The sequence below is a fragment of the Syngnathus typhle genome, linkage group LG8, assembly GCF_033458585.1.
Source record: "Syngnathus typhle isolate RoL2023-S1 ecotype Sweden linkage group LG8, RoL_Styp_1.0, whole genome shotgun sequence".
Lineage (NCBI taxonomy): Eukaryota > Metazoa > Chordata > Actinopteri > Syngnathiformes > Syngnathidae > Syngnathus > Syngnathus typhle.
This window is the reverse complement of record NC_083745.1, coordinates 12374898-12382642: the sequence shown is the minus strand read 5'-3', so window position 1 is coordinate 12382642 and position 7745 is coordinate 12374898.

Sequence of the window (7745 nt, the reverse complement as noted above, 5' to 3'; positions counted from 1 at the left end):
AATCATTCTTTCGGCGTGAGCATGAGAAGAACTCTGAAAAGCCGACCGAGCCAAAGAAAAGGCAACCGTCGTACAATTATGTGGAAGAGTACAGCATGTTTCGGCACACGGGCGCAAACATGAATCCCGGGGGCCAGTCTACGTCTGTGTGTGCATATATGAGAAAGAATGTATATCTTTTTAGGTCTGTGGCACACACACACACACACACGCACACACGCACACACACACACACACACATTCCCTTTGATTTCAGTTTTGAAAAATGGAGCCTAAACATAAAATTGCCCAAGTATCATCACAAAATGAGTCCATTTTGAATGACTGTTAAGATCAATCCGAGTCCAAAGGGAAATAGGTGATGGGCTTTTTTCTTTCTGGCGGTGAGCCCGAAGAATGGTCAGCCAAAACATCCGTAAGCGTTCAGCAGGACTGGAGGAGGGGAGGGGTGACAGCACTTGTGCTCCGCTGACAGAGGCTCAAGCATTCCATCAGACACAGCCCACCTGCTTGTGTGTGAGGGGAGTCGGTTCCTTCCAATTGCCACAAACTAAAGCCAATCAATCCAAGCTCGCTGCGTCAAGTCCAAACTTGCGCGCGCAGTAATGACTGACTTGTGTTTGGCCTTGCCAGGGCCAGCCAGGGCCAGCCAGGGCCAGCCAGGGCCAGCCAGGGCCAGCCAGGGCCAGCCAGGGGCAGACGACAGACAGGGGCTACAGTATCAAAGCTCTGTCCGTTCATTTGTTGTGTCTCGCTCTCGCCACTAATAGCACACGTGGCTTCCATTTGTTGACGCGCAGCCAAGCGACTTGTGAGCACCGTTGGCAGACCGAGTGGCGATAATGACATCTTATTGGTTTGGACGCATCAAGGAACAAATGGAACCGAGATGAATGGACTGGTGATGTGCTCTTTGAAATGCTCAAGTTTCAGTTGACTTCGCAGCAGAAACATTGGACGACACAGCAGCGACTCAATTCTGTTTTTCAATCAGGTTCACTATTGGTGCACTTGACTGGATGGCGGCCTGCCAAACGTTCTCCATGCATCCATCATTCTGCAGGTCATTTTCATTTGACATGAAAGAGCGCTATTTTCCAACCTTTGTTGCGGTTGCGCGCACCCAGCGTCCGATCGCAGCGACCGCTTGTATGTCTGTATGTGGAAAGAAGCTCTCTCCCGTTTACCATGTCTACAATGAATGCGTCATTGATGAAATCGAATGTAAACACTCAATGTCATTCATTATTGACATGGATTCATTTGATGTGGATTGCTCATTGTCATGAGCCAATCCTTGAACGAAGACGTTTCACTGTCAGCAATTGAAGTGATCCAAGAGGTTCCAAATGTTGGACTTGCACTTTGCCTTAATGGAAAGTGTAGTGAGTTGCTGACAGAGCTGGCGCCAGAGCTTTGGAGGTCAAGAGTCAAGGACTCTGCAGGTAGAAGCCAGCACACTGCTTCAGCAAGAGAGGAAAAAAAATCAACAACACAGTGCTTGGATTCAAACAGCAGGGAGTCAGTTAGTCTGCTGAAGATGCGTTCCAGAAATAAACGAAGATCAGTAAAGTACAAACCATATATGTCTGATTTGGAAATTGAAAGGCCATTGTATTGAAACATTGTTTGTCTCGTTGGCCGCTAGAAGGCATGGGTGTGCTTTTTCTTGCAAAGCATTGCAGAGGGTCCAGCGTCAGAATGACCTGACCTGACCTGACCTGACCTGACCTGACCTGACCTGACCTGACCTGACCTGACCTGACCTGACCACACCACACCACACTAACCCGCTCTGCCGGGGCAGGTGGCGGGGGACATCATGCACAGCCAAACCAAAGTGAGCGAGAGTTGCGCAAAAATTTCCTTCCATCCCGTTGCATTGTGGTCCAGTACACAATATAGTACAAACCTTTGAAGCCCCCCTCCAATACTTTTACGCGACATAAAGCTTTATTAAGTGCACAATCAGAAGATGTGCCATTGCGCAATCCACCACCCATGTATCATTGAGCCATGTAGTACACACGTACTACATGGCTCAATGATACCCCGGCCGGGTCATACCAAAGACTATACAAATGGGACCCATTGCCTCCCTGCTTGGCACTTAGCATTAAGGGTTGGAATTGGGGCGTTAGATCGCCAAATGATTCCCGAGCGCGGCACCGCTGCTGCTCACTGATCCCCTCTCCACCAGGGGATGGATCACAATCACACGGGGATGGGTTAAATCAGTGCTTCTCAATTATTTTCTGTTACGCCCCCCCCTAGCAAGAAGAAAACTATTCGCCCCCCCCCCCCCTCCCCACCGTGACTATCCTAACTTGTCTTGTAAGTCGTAAAATGTTGCACTGTCGCAAACGTCACAGAAGTAACAATGAGAGCGCAGGTATAGCACGGCGCCCCCCAAGGGGGGCGCGCCCCACTATTTGAGAAGTACTGGGTTAAATGCAGAGGACAAATTTCACCACACCCAGATGTGTGTGTGACGATCATTGGGACTTTAATTTAATTTCAAATTTAATTTAATTATGACTGTCAACCCAAATAAATGTATGAGCACCTCATTTTATATACAGTAAAAGCTTCAAAACAAATTGACAAATAACTCGTTTTCAAATCAGACGAGTAAAAACTGGTGAAATATTTAAAAAGAAAAAAGATATTAAAAGTGAAGACAATTTGCAATTCTAGTAATAACACACGAATTTGATGCACAATTTGTCTTTGCGGGCCACATAAAACGACAAATCTGGCCCCCGGGCCTTGAGTTTGACACCTGTGGTCTAAGCTTTGACTAACCCCCCACACTCACCCACCCAACCATAACTTGATCATACATCACGTGTACACAACCAGAGACTCCTGCCTATGACGGTATGTGTGCCAGCGAGAGAGAGAGCGAGAGCGAGAGCGAGAGCGAGCGCGAGAGCGAGAGCGAGCGCGAGCGCGAGAGCGAGCGCGAGAGCGAGCGCGAGAGCGAGCGCGAGAGCGAGCGCGAGAGCGAGCGAGAGCGAGCGAGAGCGAGAGCGAGCGAGAGCGAGCGCGAGAGCGAGAGCGAGAGCGAGCGAGAGCGAGAGAGAGCGAGCGAGAGCGAGAGAGAGCGAGCGAGAGCGAGAGAGAGCGAGCGAGAGCGAGCGAGAGCGAGAGAGAGCGAGCGAGAGCGAGAGAGAGCGAGCGAGAGCGAGAGAGACGCTACCGCCTGCAGGGGGCAGCAAATGGCAAGTTGGTGGGAGTAGCCAGTGTGCGCGTGTGGGGGAGGGGGAAAGAAGGGTGCAGGTTTTCCTGACTAGTTCTAGGGTTGGGTGGATACGACGGGCCGGGAGAGGGCAGGGGTAAAGGAAATTTAAGGCCAATGTTTTCAAATGAACAGGGGATAGAGGAGATCATATTGGGCACTGAAATTCACGCAGTCCCTCCTCATTCACGCCCTCATGACATACACATGCAATATATCAGATCATAAAGTTATAAAAAGCTTTGTCATTACCACCTATCAAAACTGTCTAGTTATGTCTTCTTTATTGATTTGGTAAGTATAATTATATGCTTAAAATGTTTCTTTTATTGATTTAATATGTGAATATACTTTTCTGTTTATGTACTTTATTCAATGAGGTTTGAGCATATCTGTTTTTGTAGCTAGGCAGGACTTTTTGTATTTCGACCCCATTCCTTCATAACATAGCGTTTTGGCGCGAATATAAGACGATGTTTTTTGCATTGAAATAAAACTGAAAAAGTGGGGGTCGTCTTATATTCGGGGTCTAGACATTATACCTATTTTCACTTGTGCGCAGCAGTAAGTTAAAGGTTGCTGTGATCGTGTGCGTGTTTGACACAAAGTGAGTATACACATTCCTCCTGTGTTCTGACCGACACCCGGGGGCGAAAAGGGCATAACCATCCGAGCCAACAATAGCGGTAGCAGTTTGCATTATTTTATTGCAATGTTTTTCCTTATTCAGATTTGTTTCAAGACTACAGTTAGACTTCACTTTGATGGTTAATGCAGTTATTGCAATGTTGTTGTTTTATCACAGTAGATTGGTTTATTTACATTTTAAAAACCAGAAGCCATTCGTTTACAAATGTGATTGCACTTTACATATTTAAATGTTCAGATCTTAAGATGTGAAAGACAGTTTTTGCATGATTTGAATGAGGCAAAATAACATGCTTTTTTACTGGAATATATTGTTGTAATCATTTGTTTCAGATGTAAATATTTTCTGTATAAAAATGAAATTTGGTGTTCAAAAAGTCTTCTTTCAAACTTGAGTCTTGAAAAAGAGGGGGTCGTCTTGTAATCGGGGTCGTCTTATATTCGGTATTTAGAAGGTATCATGATGATCTAGTTACTCTACTTACAAACACAGGTTGTAGCTTTGACGTAATTGGCTGCAGTGAAACATGGCTGAATGATCGCTCATACACTGACATCTTAAGTCTAAATGGCTATAAGTTGTTGATTAAGAACAGATGTGGCAGACCTGGAGGTGGCGTGTGCCTATATATTTCTTCTACATACAACGTGAGGATTTGTGATGACATTGTCATAGCAGACAACCACAGTGACTCCCTTTTTGTTGAAATAAGCGGGAAAAGCAGGCAAAACCTCATGATTGGTATAATCTATCGTCCCCCAGACGCTGACTTCGAAACCTTTAGGACCAAACTGGAGGAAGCATTATTTTCTATAAATAAAAACAACAAAAGCTGTGTCCTCCTTGGCGACTTCAATGTTGATCTTTCCAAGGATGATACAGCCAAAAATGACTTTATAAACACATTACACTCTTCATCCTTCTTTCCCACAATAGATGCATATACCAGAGTCACTCACTCAACTAAATCAGTTATTGATAATTTCATCACAAATCTTACAAACGCCACACTTACTTCTGGGACTGTACTCTCTGAGATTTCTGATCATTTCCCTATTGTATTATTCATTGACCTCCCTGCTAAGCCCCCACCTACTCGTCATTCAATAAGATTAAAAATACTTAATGAAGAAACCATACGACGTCTAGGTGAGGACCTGCAGACCAAGACATGGTCTGGAATATATGACTGTAGTGATGTTGATACTGCATTTGAAACTTTAACCAAAGAAATATCCGACTCTATTCAAAGGACCATTCCTGAGAAAGTAATCATATGTAATACAACTACTCAAAATCCATGGATCACTAAGGGCATATTGAAGTCTATTAAGCATAAAAATAAATTATATAAAAGATACATAAATGAACCTAACCATAAAAATAAAAATGCATATATTAATTATAGAAATAAACTTACACATATTATCAGAAAGCGGAAGAGTAAGCATTTTGCCGACTTGATAGATGAATCACAGGGTGATTCCAAGAAATCTTGGAGAGTACTGAACGGGGTCTTGAACAGAAGCCAAAAAACTCCTGTATTCCCTGACCACGATCAAAATATGGGCAACATCATCAGAAGTAATGGTCTTGCCAACGAATTTAATAACTACTTTGTCTCTATCGGTAGTAACATATCCAGTAAAATCAGTCAGCCTCAGGATGCCTCGTTTAAAGACTATCTATCAGGTAATTACCTGGGCTCTTTCTTTCTGAATCCAACTAACTGCAATGAAGTGTATAAAATAATCATGAATATGAAGAATTCAAACTCAGCTGGAATAGATGGTATCTCAAGTAAAATTCTGAAAAGCATCTCCAATATAATAACTGCACCTCTTACATATTGCATCAATCTGTCTATACTCTCTGGAGTAGTGCCACAAATAGCAAAAATAGCACGTATCACACCGGTCTTTAAATCAGGAGATAAAAACGATCTTAGCAACTACAAACCAATATCAATCTTGCCTACTCTTTCCAAGGTTTTGGAAAGAGTAGTTTACAATAAACTTAACAACTATCTAAACAAACTAAACATCATTGCCCCATCCCAGTATGGTTTCAGAAAGGAAAACACTACATATATGGCAGTACTTGACTTGACTGATAAAATCTACGGAGCAATCGATAAAGGCGAATATGGTATTGGGATTTTTCTGGACTTGTCTAAAGCTTTTGACACCATCACGATTGATATTCTTATACATAAATTACAACACTATGGTATTAGAGGCCTGGCGTTAGACTGGTTCCGCAGCTATCTGTTTGGAAGACATCAATATGTCTCTATTAACAACCATAAATCTTCATACAAGCCCATAAATTATGGAGTTCCTCAAGGATCCATCTTAGGGCCGCTCCTGTTCATCTTGTATATAAATGACATTGTTAATACTTCACCCATACTACATAAAGTATTATTTGCTGACGATACAAACTTGTTTCTTTCCCACAAAAATCCAAATACACTTGAACAAATTATAAATAGTGAGTTAGCGAAAATAAACACATGGTTTAAATGCAATAAACTCTCCCTAAATGTCAATAAAACATACTACATTGTATTCCGGTCCCATAAAAAAAAGGACATTGACCAAATTTGCATAGAAATTAACGGACAAAACATTGAAAGAGTCAGCTCTACTAAATTCCTGGGAATCCACATTGACGAATTCTTGAACTTTAAAAAACATATTGATGACCTCACAATCAAACTGTCTAAATATGTGGGTTTATTCTTCAAATTGAGACATTATCTCCCACTCACTGCACTTCTTATTTTGTACAAATCCTTATTTGAACCTCATTTAAAATACTGCAATATTATATGGTGTAACACATTTCCAACCCATCTAAAAAAGCTGGAGATACTTCAGAAAAAGGTCATACGCGCCATAACATGGTCTGAGTTTAACGCCCCCACTAAAACAATCTTTCACCAACACAATCTTCTGAGGCTTGTTGAATATAACTATTTCCAGAATGCTTGCATCATGTATCAGACTGTCCATAAACGAAACCACAAACTCTGTCAACTCATCCCAATCTGTACTCCCAGCCACACCCACACCACCAGGAATAGAAATCTAATCATAGGGAAAAAACGGAAACTAAAATCTACAAGCTTTAGTATTGTGTGCAGAGGGCCACAGATTTGGAATGAGCTTGATGAAACACTAAAAATGTTGCAATCCATATCCATCTTCAAGGCAAATCTAAAAAATCAACTCCTATCAATGTATATTTAATGTGCTGGTTATAAATTGCATGAACACCCGTGTCCTGTTGTTAATATATTAGTTGTTAATTTATAAATTGCAAATGTACTTTACATCAAATCCAGAGTAACCAGAATACTGAGGTTGTCTATTGCTTGTCGTATGGTTGTTGTGTGCTGTACCTTGTTGTGTGTTTATTATTGTTGTATGTTGTCCAAAATGTAAGGATATCTGGCCAATATCTGATACTTATGGGAAACCAGGCCCCCTATTAAAAGCTTTAAATAGCTTGCTTGGGGTGACCTTTTCACGCATCCGGAATTACTGTTTGTTGTTCCATGTTGTATGTCTTGGATATCGCGTGAATAAACTCAAACTCAAACTCAAGAGATAGAAATGCCTTTGGAGGAGGAGTCGCTTTTTAGATACAGGATCAACTGCCTATGAAAATCAGAAATTATTAAATGCCGTTAGAAGTAGAAGCGTTATGGATACAAATACAGTTACCTCATCTAAAACCTGTGTTAGTAGGATGCTGCTATATAGACCACCGAGCGCTAATATTTCATATCTTGAAATGTATGTGAAATGTTGGAAAAAGCATGCAACTTAGCTGTTGAAACTTATTTCA